Source organism: Xenopus laevis, chromosome 9_10S (genome assembly GCF_017654675.1).
Source record: "Xenopus laevis strain J_2021 chromosome 9_10S, Xenopus_laevis_v10.1, whole genome shotgun sequence".
Classification (NCBI taxonomy): domain Eukaryota; kingdom Metazoa; phylum Chordata; class Amphibia; order Anura; family Pipidae; genus Xenopus; species Xenopus laevis.
The window spans coordinates 78,050,862-78,065,515 of record NC_054388.1 but is presented as its reverse complement, the minus strand read 5'-3'; positions in this window follow the sequence as shown (position 1 = coordinate 78,065,515).

Below are 14,654 nucleotides of genomic sequence, written 5' to 3'. Positions count from 1 at the left end.
TTGTCTTTAAATCATTCCCTCCAAAATGCTTTACTTCATGTCACTGCTATAACCACTCATTCTACCATAGCCAAGAAAAGCATTTGTTATACTCAGTATTCGTGAATTCAGTGATGCCCATTTATATTCTATTTTTGCCAAATAATTATCTTCTCTTATACTCTATCACTCTTGTTCAGTAGTTGTTGGACTATCTGTTAAAGGGGCACATTAACTAAGGGTCAAATATCGAGGATTAATTAACCCTCGATATTCGACCATTAAAGTAAAATCCTTCGACTTCGAATATCGAAGTCGAAGGATTTACTGCAAATACTTCAATCGATCAATCGAAGGAAAAATCGTGCGATCAAACAATTTAATCCTTCGAATCAAGCAATTCGAAGGATATTAATCCATCGATCGAAGGATTTTCCTTCGATCAGAAAAAGCTTAGAAACCTTATGGGGAAGGTCCCCATAGGCTAACATTGTAGCTCGGTAGGTTTAAAGTGGCGAAGTAGGTAGTCAAAGTTTTTTTTAAAGAGACAGTACTTCGACTATCGAATGGTCGAATAGTCAAACGATTTTTAGTTCGAATCGTTCAATTCGAAGTGGTGGTCGAAGTAGCCTATTCGATGGTGGAAGTACCCAAAAAAGCATCAAAATTAGAAGTTTTTTAACTTCGAATCCTTCACTCGAGCTTAGTAAATGTGCCCTATTAAAGTCCTACTAGGAGGTCAGGGCCTCTTTAGTTCATAACAATATTAAATGTACAGAAACACATATATGTGTATCATTCAGCCATAGTTCTAATGATATCTAGGACAACAGTGATGTTTTCACCCCAAATCTCACCCTAACTGTCCTGTATATAGGAGAGCAAACAGACATTCTCCCCATAACACTCTAAGGAAACGCATATGTTAACTAAACCCATTATCTCAAATAGCGGCCTACATGGAACCACCAAACTCAAGTGGGCCATTAAAAAAAGATTGAAGGTCAGCATCCAACAGACATGCCTCCAGCTGGAAAGCCCTGCAATATACTATACTGTAAGCATTCCCTGCACAATTTAGCAGCAACATATTAGAATATACAGTTCTCTTGTGATCACATTGCTGCCTTGTAGGGTACAATGTGTGAAAAACATGGCGACTTGTGTCAGTTTTTTTTGCAAGGCTTGTTCTCCCTGTGCTCTCAAAAGTTTCCTCCCCACACTACAAAAATTTACAGGCCGGTTAAGTAAGATTATTACTAGGGTGTATAAATGTGATAGGAGCCTTAAATAGTAAGCTACACTAGGCCAGAAATTAATGTGAATATGAATGTCTTTAAAGTGCTGTGGAATATGTAAATGATGTATAAATTAAGAATAATAACAATTTGAACAAATGCAGTATATGGAAATGCAACTTGTACCTTATAGCCTTTTAGTTAGTGTGAGTCCCAGTTCATACTGAAAATTTGAAGTATTCCCCCAACCAAAAATGTACAAATTAGAGCATTGGTTTACAGTCATTTATGTTTTTAAATAAATGCAGATTGCCATGAGCCTTAATACAGTCAGGTTCCATAGAGGACTGTTTTTTCTTTTACTGCACTCTACTGCTGTCAAAATATGCTTTAATTCATGACTTTTTGAGGAAATTAATACATGGGATTTGTTTGTATTTTATATCTTGGTTTATATCTGCTCAAGGCTAATATTGCAGAGCAACCTACTAAAACAGCAGGGGACCTGCTGATAAATTGAATGAAATGAAGATCTGAGTGCAGAGCGCAGTTTACGTCTTTATTTAAAAGTATCACTGTGAAAAGTATTTTGAGATCAGCAGCTTTGGAAAATGTTACCAAGAGGCTAATTTGCGGACTTGTTAAGGTCTGATTCATGGCTGACTGTGAGTTTCCCTGCCTATTCTGAGTCATAGTACAATAAAGCGCTGGTAAATCAGCCAACTTGTTGTGTGAGTGTCTGGGTGGGCAATCTATATGCTTGATTCAAATTGGGATTTGATGTGATTGACCAAACGAGCAATTTGGTGAAACAATGGAACTCCTAACACTTAATGTGCCATTGGGAACTTGTGACCCATTGGCAGCGAAAAACATAAACAAGGTAAATATTTTTAGTTATGGAAATGCAAATGTCTTTGTTCCTTTTGAGAGCAAATATGTGTGCAATAAACAATGTATTAAACTGCTACTACTACATTGCATAACCATGAAAACATTACTGGTGCAGTACTCTTGTGCTTGATCTGGGACAGGGGAGCAAATCTTGACTCTCCATGTGCCAAATCAGAAAACATTAATTTCAAGCCTTAGAACACAGGGTTGCTGGAGCTGAATACCGCTAAATTCTACCAGCTGCTCTTCAAGTATGTGCTTTGCGTCTGTGCAGAGATGAATTGTACCCTAGCTGACCCATATTAACTGCCCTGATTAATATCACTTTGCTCTGAATTGTTCTAGCCTTATGTTTTGCCATAAAATTACAGAATCTGTCCACTTCTTAATTTAAATCACAAAAAAATTTGGAGCTACAGATGTAATGGTATGTGCAAAAATTGCTCAGTCTAGTAACACGTACCCTAAAGTCATCAAGTTCAAGGCAGTTAAATTAATTAAAGGAAGCAGTTTCTGGCTGGATCGCCTAGCCTAGGGCTCATCAAAGAACCTGACATACAGTGTCCACTCTCTCAACAATTAGATGTATGCAGTGCAAAATATTATAGTATATAAGGGAAATAAGGTTGGGTGGATATTATCATACTCTGGATCCCACTGGGGGACTTCGTCATTAAGGCTGCAACCTCGTTATGGGTATTCCTTTGTTTCTGCGGACTGACTGCAGCATGTATTCTTAAGCTGCAATAGCCCCTAAAAATCACCATCATGATCATTATTTATTTATATAGCACCGAAAAGTTATGCAGTGCTTTACCTTTATAACGGACAGGGGACAAATGGTAAATAACAAACAAGGGCCCTACTTACAAGAGTTTACAACTAAAGGTTAGGGTACAAATGAGACATAAGCATTTTAGAAACAAATTTGTGATTAATGATACAAACTCCCCTGATGTTTTTTAATTCTTTGTAGCCCTGCACATATACTCAAAACTCTACATTCAAAAGTGTACAGTTTTGAATAAAACCTTCACCAGGACCACAGGTCTTGGGGGTGATACTGCAACATTATTTAAAAATGCTGTAAAATGGTGTCAGAATTGCATTAATACTTATTTGTGGTCTTCTTTTTTAACCTGAAAAAATGGAAGCCATTCGCCATAGTTAAACCCCAAATATGTGGGGTAAGTGAAGACATGGATTCTTGAAGTTTCTCCAAATGGACAGTGTATAATGTATCCATTTGCACTGATGGGTTGACTATTGCCTCCAAAAGAATTCCCAAAAACAGTACTGCTTCCTTGTACTTGATCTCCAAAAGCAGAACTGTGCAGAGGATTTGCCAGCAGCCATGTGTAGTATTATCAGCTCCCTTTTCTGGCTCCTTAACATTGATCACTGAGCAGAAGCATCCACATTGGAAGCTGATTTAATTCTGGCTTCCACTGAGCATACTCCTGGTTGGTGATCAGCAGTAGAGAGCTAAAAAATAGAAGTGACATGGCCAAACATGGCGACCACCAACCCTGTTGTGCAGCTCTGATTTTGTAGATCAGGAACGGAGGCGCAAGGGGTGCTTTTAGGTGTGTTTTTAGTGTGGTTTGAGAGAGGTTGGGTGAAACTGTGCAGGGCTATAAATAGTTAAAAGAAAAAAATGTGTTTATTACTGAGGCACTAAGTGCATAGCTCCCATGCTTCTGTAATGCTGCATTCTGTGACTTGCTCCCATTGCTTTCATGAACATACAGTAGATAGGACTAGTGATGGGCGAATTTGCGTCGTTTTGCTTCGTCGAAAAGTGAATTTCGCGTGAAATTTGTGAAACGGCAAAAAATTCAAGAAACGACGCTGGCGTCCGTTTTTATGGAGAAAATGTGCCGGAGTCCAAAAAAACGCCAGCATCCATTTTTTTTTGGACGCCGGCGAATCGCGCAGATATTCGTCCGTCACTAGATAAGACGCTGTTGCAGTACCAGGTGCTGCTCCTCGGATTATGTATTTACAAACAAATATGGTAGCGCACTCCTGGGATTTTTAAAGCAATAAAGTCTTTATTCGATTGTGGCAAGAATGAATATTTCGGCTCACACCTAGAGCCTTTATCAAGATTCATATATATGACTTACATGTGGTTATTTTTATAACATTTTTTCAAATTTATATACAGCCTTCCTTGTGCAATATGAGAGAAATGCACACACTGTTGTACAAATAAAATCAAGTTGGAAGGCCTAAATCATTTTTATTTCATGGCAGGTTTTTCTTTAGGAGAGGGGTCGTTTTACCCATATCTAATGTTTTGTGAATTTATTTACCCCAATATTATAATTGTACATGAGAATATATAAAAACCCTATACAATGAACAACAGAGTTCCAGCATGAGGCCCCCACCCAAAACAAAAGCTCTTTATTTGCTGACAGCAAGTTTGCTTTGTCTCAAAAAGGGAGTAATTAGAATCAGCATTTCATATGAAACAATCACAATCAGCAATTTTCCTTTTTTTAAAAATATACTTAAAGTGGGGAAATAACATTAAACACTCGGCACTCAAAAAAAAAAAAGGAGAAAAAACCAGCCATAAACTCTAAGTATGCTCGGAGTTATAAAATGTGTCCATTGTGGCAATTCCTCTGCCAACATTGAAGTTTTAAGCATTAATATGCCTTCATTGCTGTTTTAATGCCTAAATATTGACTCAATGGCTCTTTGGGGTAATATCACTTCCTCTGCTACTGAAAAGGTGATGATGTCAGCATTTTGTGGACTGATTCATATGCAGGTTGATGATGCTGAGTTATTTATAGCGAACCATTATATTTTCTATAAACATTAGTTCTCAATAAACAGAGACATTTAGCCGAGGGTTTATTTATTAAATAGGTACTGTACAGATGGTTCTGCCACACATGATGTGTTGCAAAGCATATTACTCAGAAATAATCAGCTGTGTTATAGCTAGGCTAAATTAATAAGATGATAATGATGAAATTGATGCTTTTTGAGCTAGGCTTGGCAAATGGCTTTTGCATAAACAAACTGATAAATTTGAGAAGCAATTACTTGCTTGTCAAAGATAAAAACACAACAGGGCCCATTTATAGTTAGGTCCTATTTATTTTTAAAGATTGTACCAGATTTTATGTTTAATATGCAGCAATTAAAAAATAATACTTAAATGAAGAATAATAAAAAAGGCAAGGGAAGTAGCTCAGTTCTCCTTGAAAAGCTGAAGATACAGAATGTCTAGTCTGTCTCTACAAACTTTATTTTAATTTGTTTAGCTAGTGTGTATATATAAAAGAAATGAGTTTTAAACTCCCCATACGCACTATATCTATATTTCTTCTTTAGCCACTGAATCAATGCTGCTCAGATATTTATAAGGATTTCTTCAATTTTGACAAGAACAGATGAATGCTTCATACACTATCCCAGTGCTACAATAATTTGCACCTTTACATGCTCTTGCTGCTTTTTAATAGTATGTATGTATATGTAAGTATAAAGATACAGAGAGTGTCATGTAAGGTTGCTATGTGTCCAGGGCATGGAGAAATGCTTTCATATAGTTATCTGGGCATTCAAAAAGAGTCCAAAAGTGCAGTTATCTATGAGCCACACCAGCTCCATTTTGCAACTTTTTTGGTGTTGGAATTTCCAGTAATATTACAAATAGTGTCCAGTTCCTCTCTTTGTTAATCTTTGATTATATTTGTCCTTGATTATATTTTTAGAGGTAAAGATTTTTCTTTAACGAGCAGTTCATCTTGAAATTAATTTTTTTGCATTTGCATTAATTACTAGTGATGGGCGAATAAATTTGCGAAATTGCCATGAAAATTCGCCGGCGAAAAATATAATGACGCCGGCAACAATCCTGACGCTAACGACAATTCTAGTTGCCCACTGACTTTAATGGGCGTCAGGATTGACACTGGCGTCAGAATTGTCTCCTGCGTCAAAATTCGAGTTTCGCTAATTTTTCGCCGTTTCGGGAATTTCGAGGGAAATTCGCGAATTTTCTGGCGAAGCTAAACAGGAGAAATTCGCCCATCATTATCAATTACTATATTTTAGTTCTGCAGCTCCCTAACATAGAATTTAAACTGCTGTTTGGGTTGCTAGTGGCCCCAATCATCTTTGCAACTGCTCAGGTCTGAATGGCAGATTATTAAAAGAGCGACTTAATAAGAAGATACATAATAAAATATAATACCATTACATTGTTATCTCAGGGTTAATCTGCCTTATTAGTTGCAGAGAGTGACTGACTCAAGAAGTATTTAAAATTGCAAGCTGGTTCCCCGATTGCCGAAGCCATACTATCCTTCCCTTCCGGCAAATCCCCGGGCCCGGATGGCTTTGTTATAGAATGGTACCATATTTATTTACGCGAGATAGTCCCCAAATTGCATGAAACCCTGATGTATACCTTTGAAAATTTCTCTCTCCCTAAAACGTTCTCGGATGCGACAATTGTGGTCATCCCCAAACCAGGGAAGGACCCCACACTGTGCTCCTCCTATAGGCCAATCTCATTACTCAATATGGAAATTAAAATTCTTGCAAAAATTTTAGCTAAACGTCTTGTCAAAGTTGTATCTACGGTGGTGGAACCTGATCAGACCGGCTTTATGCCTTCTAAATCAACCAGCTTTAACCTGAGAAGACTGTTCCTTAATTTACAACTGAAACACGAAAATATGGGTTCCAGGCTGGTGGTTTCATTGGACACGGCTAAGGCATTTGATTCGGTGGAGTGGCCTTACTTATGGGAGGTAGTAACTAGAATGGGTTTTGGCCCTTCCTTTACAAAGTGGCTTCGGCTGATGTACAGTGAACCAAAGGCATCCAACCGGGTTAATGGCATTACTTCCGTACCATTTCGCCTGTCCAGAGGTACTCGTCAAGGGTGCCCTCTCTCTCCGCTCATATTTGCGTTGGCAATTGAACCCATGGCCATAGCAATTCGGCAATCTCGGGGGATACGGGGATTCATCTACAAAACAATAGAGGAGAAGGTCTCATTGTATGCAGATGATACGCTCCTATACTTAGCAGACCCACATGAATCACTCGCCTCTGTACTTGGGATTGTCAAACAATTTGGTATATTTTCAGGCCTTAAAATTAATTGGGAGAAGTCCATACTGTTTCCCCTTGACGGACAGCTTCCAACAGGGATGGCCGCAAACTGTAACCTAAAAGTAGCAGATAATTTTAAGTACCTAGGGATAATGATGCACACAGATCCGACATTATTTTTGCAGCATAATTTATACTCCTTACTCCGTAAATTCAAGGACACACTTGCACACTGGACCAAACTCCCTCTCACGCTAATAGGCAGAATAAATATATGCAAAATGATTTATCTTCCTAAATTTCTCTATATACTGAGTAATACCCCCTGCCACATACCCAAGAAAGCCTTACATGATCTAGACCGAACACAATCTGAATTTATTTGGGGGAACAAAACACCCACTCTGTCCAGAGCCATTCTTAATGCTCCTCGTGATCAGTTGGGTCTGACCTCTCCCAATTATGAGCTATACTATCTTGCCTCCCAGGCCTCGCATGCAGCCGGTTGGAAAGTGTTTGACGCTGATAACCCGGCATCCATAATAGAGGCACTCTATCTTACTTCTGTGGAAAGCCTACACAATGCTTTATATAGAACTCGAAAGGATCTTGGCCCTTTGTTACCTGTAATGGATGCCACTAAGAGAGCCTGGGATGCAATTGTGCAAATAACTCTTTTCTTTTCTTCTAACTTGCTTTTCTTCTTTCTAATTTTCTGTTGTTAAAATTCAATAAAAATTAACCTTTAAAAAAAAATTGCAGGCTGGGGAGTGGCAGAACAGAAATACTAACCTTTGAAAAACACAAAAAGAACTAAATAGAGCAATTGCAGATCCCCCATTATAGCTTTACCTACAGTTTAACAAATAAGCCTAAAACTCTTTTAATAATGAACTTCCCACTGTGCATAAACATTTACCAACTCATAATCATAAATCACCATTCTTATTTGTCCTTGTCACTTTTTTCTTTCTTTTCCATACTTTAACTCTTCTTAGTCTTCCTCTTCCCCCTTATAGCCTGTCCTATCATGTCTCTCTTTTCTTCTTTCCTCTCTTGTCCTATCCTTCTCCTCTTATTTACAAATTTTTTTCTTACACCTTTAATTTTTGCTCATACAGTTTCCCTCTTTTATTCTGCTCTTTTCAGGTTACCTTAAATTCTTGGTTTCTTTGAGTATTTGGAAGAACAAAAATGCACTATTTTTGCAGTTCCAGATGCTCAAAGAAACCCAGATGCAGACTGTACCCCACAGGGTTCCTTCTTCTCTTTTTCAAAATTACTGGACCCATGTCCACCATTTTCTCTGACATGTCTTCAAGAGATAGACCACAGCAATTCCTCTCCCTTTACTATAGACTTGGAGGAGCCAGCTGAAACTCCTGTATTAGTGGGAGCCTGGAACTACAGGTAATGATATTACCTTGTGGATCTTAACTAGCTATCCCACCCAAGATACATATGCACATATTGAGGTCATCTTACTAATCCCTTATGGTCTCTTGTCACTGAGCTAACCTGTTCCTTCCCCTCTATACCCTTCATTCACACCAAAATATTGCTACTGGGGTAAGATGAGGGATCTATTGACTAAAAAAATTCTGGATTGCCGTATTGCATGGACTAAGCTAACAATTGACAACTTATATATTCCTGCACAATACTTGCCATTCTTTCTTTATTTGTCTTACTGTTACAATTGCTTTGCACTTGAACTTTAATCCAGTATTTCCAGTCAGAATGTGACTCATGAATATTGCATACAGCCATCTGAGCCAGCAGCAAGAAATGCCATGCATGCTATGATTGAAAAGAAATGGTGAGCAATTAATTCATTTACAGGCATATGACCTATTATCCAGAATGCTCGGGACATTGGAGTTTTCTGATAAAGGGTCTTTCCATAATTTGGATCTCCATATTATGTCTGCTAAAAAAATATTTAAACAATAAATAAACCCAATAGGATTATGTTTCATGTTATTATTGAGAAAAAGGAAATCATTTTTAATTTGATTATAATGAAGTCTATTGGAGATGACATTTCTGTAATTCAGAGCTAGCTGGATAACCAGTTTCTGGATAATGGATCTCATACCTATATACAGTAACACCAGTGGAGGGCTGCAATACAATGCACACCTTGACTAATTAATTTATGTTAAGAGCAATATCTGAAGAAAAGCTTTCATAGTCCAGTATAAAATAGTTACTAAAGATATCAGAACTATACTGCAAAATTGAGAAGCAGGACCTTTCTTGTCCTTGTTGCCCCTGAATATGATGACTGCAGATATATGCATGAGATATTATGGTTATTATGGGAACTCTTGTACAAACTCTAGGATCCCCAGAGCAACATGGATTCTGCAAGGTTTGATCTATTTTCTGTAAGCAACTTTATGCCAAAAGAGTCCACAGTGGCTCATTGAGAGGCAAACATCTTCTTGAGGTAATAATATCTTGCTTTTAATTATCTATAACAGAACTGTGTACCTTTTCCAGACATATTTAAGCCTATTTCCAATGGGCAAAGTAAAGGTATAAAAATGTATATTTATACCTAAATATATACTTACACATTTAGCCAAAATAGTGCTGGAAAATATTAATATTATTTTATTCCTTCTTTAGTCACATATTGAAAATCATATCAAACTTTGTTTTGGATAATTTTATAGCCAGCTAGGAACAATAACAGATGGGGAGCCCAATTGCTTGCAGGAAATCTCCTCTTTTGCAGATGACAAATCACCTGAAAATATCATTCTATCTTCATAAATTGAAATCCCCATATGTAAAACAATTTACTGTACACATGGTGATCCAGGGAAATCCTGCAGAAAAGGGCTTTTGACACAATTACTTTGGATTACCCTCTCAATTTCTTTTTTATTATAGGATATTTAACATAATTCAGACAAGTAGACACATCTTCACCTGACGCATTTTGGACCTATCCGGTCTACAATTCAGTTTTGAAAAAGAACAAAAGAAAATTAGTATTTTATATTCATGCTAGGCTTCAGTAGTTCGTTAGCCCCAGGGGTTTAAGCTTTCATTAGCCTTAAAATGCCACACTGATCCAGAACGATAGGACAATGAAGATTTTCATTCATCCAGGTCATGATATATCTAGTACAGGTAATTCTAAAACAACTGGACTTGCTGAGTAATCATTGAAGACTATTCACTACTCATCTGAGCAGCTTCTTCAGTTCAACTGACTGGTGTGGGAAGTTCTCAGCATATAAACTCTTCCACTAATCCAATCACAATGGCAATTGTAACTTTTCAAAGAAGTGACATCTGAAACTCAAAAGAGGTTGTGATCCAGAACATTAAATGGCACAATAATCCAGAGGTATCCAACAAAATATCTGCTGGCAGTGCAGGTAGACATATCCACGGGAGGCGGTAGGATTAATATCAATAAGTGGCTTTATTTAAACATACATAGTGGTACATAGAGAGTGGGAGTGCGAATAACTAAAGCATTTCGTGCCCCAAACACTGGGCACTTCCTCAGAGTTCAGTGAGAGTGACGTCAAAATTCAAATAAATAGCTTTGGACACACGTGTTGCATAGTAATTTTCAGACTTTTTAACTAGCACAGAGACCTGAATTACACTCCCACAATTTAAAGGCACAATGACCCACACTAAGGGGCCCATTTACTTAGCTCGAGTGAAAGAATAGAATAAAAAAACGTTGAATTCCGAATGATTTTTTTGGCTACTTCGACCATCGAATGGCTACTTTGACCTTCGACTACGACTTCGACTTCGAATCGAACGATTTAAACTAAAAATCGTTCGACTATTCGACCATTTGATAGTCAAAGTACTGTCTCTTTAAAAGAAACTTCGACCCCCTACTTCGTCATCTAAAACCTACCGTAGTGCAATGTTAGCCTATGGGGAAGGTCCCAATAGGCTTTTTAATGTTTTTTAGGTCGAAGAAAAATAGTTCGATTAAAATCCTTCTAATCGAACAATTTGAAGGATTTTTCATTCGATCGAACTATTTGCGCTAAATCCTTCGACTTCGATATTCGAAGTCGAAGGATTTAACTTTGATGGTCGAATAGCGAGGGTTAATTAACCCTCGATATTCGACCCTATGTAAATCTGCCCCTAAATGTGGGGCCTAAAATGACAAGCTCCATTACCTTGGTCTTGAGCAAGTCCTGTAAGAATTGCTGCTCCTTACACAGGAAGGGATTCTTCATCTTGCTGCTGTGTCATAGCCAGAGTAAATACCCCAGCATATTCATACAAAATGATTATTAAACCTGTCAAAGCTCTTGTTCCAGGTGTACAGAACTGTACGTTTCGATGAAACATTGAAGAAATGTTTTCTAAATGTTTAATTACCAATATATAATTATATTGTAGATGTTGAAAATATACATATATGAAACATATCTCCTTTCATTTATTAGTAAGTAATAATAATTACTAATATAATTTAGTAGATAGAGGGATTACAGTTTAATCACCATCATTAGCTAGCTACACAGGAATGTAGAAATGTGTCTCTGAGATTTTAAGCTTTGCAAAAGTCCATCTATGTAAACAATTACTATTTTAGGAAAAAAATCCAAAACCTTGGACACTGGATAGGCCAGTGGATTTGTTGAGTGCTTCCTAAGATTGAATGAGTTAAATGTAAAAGATAAAGAGTAGATTCTAATAGTTATTCCACCAGGTGCTTTTCCTCTCTTAACGACACTTTTTAAATTGTGTGCGGGTAAAAGGTAATTTGGTCTCACACCATTAAAAAGTAATGGAACCCTTGATGATAAGAAATGCCACAGCTAGCTTGTTGGAAAACGTTTAATTAATAAAGCTATAAAATATTCTGAAGCCAGGCAGTTTGCATGCTATCTGAAGGTATAAAAATAGATAAAATGTAAACCCTATTGCTGCTGGAACATTTTGAGAGCAGGGCTATAGTTTTGGTACCCTAAACACTACTGTGCACTTTTTTATTTTATTTGCTTGAATAAAGTAAATTGTGAATTGTTCAGTTTAGTCACTTGAATGGCACAATTTAGAAAAAGTAATCTATATGATTTGGGGGAATATTACTTATTGAATTAATTGCATAAGTAGGTTGACTATGTTTAAAAACAAAAGAGGTACCGGCAGGTGGGAACACCCCGAAACATTGAAACTTTGTGATGTAATAAATCGAATTGCCTCGAGTGCCGGTACCTCTTTGGTTTCTATATCCTGTTTGGAAGTGCCGTCTTCCCAGGGTCTGTGCACTGGGTGGTTAGCTACTGAGAAGGACCTCGGGTGTGCACGTGAATCCCTGACTATGTTTAAGCCAATAGGAAGCTGGTTATTGTTTGGCAGATGAGCATGAAGGACAGAAGAATATACTTATGACTTGTGAGTTGAAAAAGGTATCCCATTGCTTGACCCACTGATTCAGGAAAGAATAAGTGTGTTAAATGTGTAAAAATAGATACACAGCAACATAGTTTCTTCTAAACATAGAAGAAAATAGAATTAGAAAAAAAAAAACATCAGGTAATACAATTAAATGTGCTGAGAACAGAGGAGAAGAAAGCAATATGAGAAGTGTAGAATAAGCGAAAACTTTGGGAATAAGAGACAATAGCACGATCTAAGATAAATATGTTAAAAGTAGAAGAATGGAAAAGAAAAGAAAAAGAAAGAAAAATGAATGTGTTCACTGGCATTATACTGTACATGATCATGGCATTTAATTTTGCTCTAAACATTGGTCCAAGACATTAAGGTGTTTACCCCAAGGTAGTAGCTCTGATACTGCCAAATTATTTCACTTCCATCTTCCATCTTCCATAATTATTTGATGACTGCCATTGTGCCAAGAGTGAATTGCTAATGTGGTGCCATTATTTATTTGAAGATCCATTTTTAGTCTGATAATATACCTGATAGTTTGACCTCTGTGGTAGAAAAGCTTTTGGAGGGAGTAACAAGGGATAAGAATGCATTTTAATTCATAATAGATCTTGCCAAGAAATTTAACTGCCTTCTATGAGGACGTAAGCAAAAACCTAGATGTGGAGTGGCAGTGGATGTGATCTACTTTTTTGCTAAATCATTTTATATAGTTCCACAAAGAATGTTACTTAATAAATTAAGGATTTGGACCTTGAACGTTCTATTTCTCCTTGGATAGACAACTAGATTACATATATTGATATTTACCAAATGGACCAGTATTTCAAGTGCATTACTTTGCAGGTCTGCCCTTGGTCTTTTTTTTCATTACTTCCTAATTACCTTGAGAATTAACAAGTGCAGTAATTTATCTTTTGGTGATCATAATGAATTGTCAAAACGTATAAGTTCCATAAAGGATGTTTACAATGCAGAGCTATTGTGAAGTGGATAGCAACATGTCAAATGAGGTCCAATGTTAATAAATGCAAGTATGCAAAAATTACACAAATGCTAATTGTACAATAAATGAAATTGAATTGGAGTCCTAAGTAATTGAGAAGGATATATCCTTGATAAAGGTCCTAATGAGGACTCTTATATCATGCATTGTTGATTAAAAAGGCAAAGATTTTACAAGGGTGTGTGTGCCAGTTTAAAGATGTGTGTATACAAGTTGTAATTGTGCACCCAAATTACTAAAAAGATCATTGGCCTTGGAGTGCAGATACTCACCAGATCATTATATATTTATATATATATATATATATATATATATATATATATATATATATATATATATATATATATATATATATATATATATCCCTCCATTTATCTGCACGCACCACTCAATACAATAATTACCGGGTGCTCACCAAAATCCTCATACTCCACCAGATGAAAGCACTCACGGGTCAGTCATATGAGTACAAATAGCAAAAGTTTTATTCCAACAACCGCATATCTACGCGTTTCGATCCCACTGGATCGTCATCAGGGCCTGATGACGATCCAGTGGGATCGAAACGCGTAGATATGCGGTTGTTGGAATAAAACTTTTGCTATTTGTACTCATATGACTGACCCGTGAGTGCTTTCATCTGGTGGAGTATATATATATATATATATATATATATATATATATATATATATATATATATATATATATATATATATATATACACACACATATGCTGTATTATAACTTAGTAGTAAACTTGGCCAGATCAGTTGAATTTTGGAATCCTCCTACAAGAGCCTTTGTTCTGTATGACACTAGTATAGCTTCATAAACCCAGTGAGAAGGTTTACAAAGAGACAATTTTACTTGTCCCTCACTCACAAATCTCCCTACTACTTTGGTTGCATTAGCCCGAGACAAATATAAGTTCCTGAAATTATACTGTCTGTACAGCCTTGTGCTGAGATTACAGATGTTAAATTTCATTGGCTCTGCTGCCTGTTCTACATCCTTCTAGAAAATGGTTGGGAGGTGTACTGAGTTAT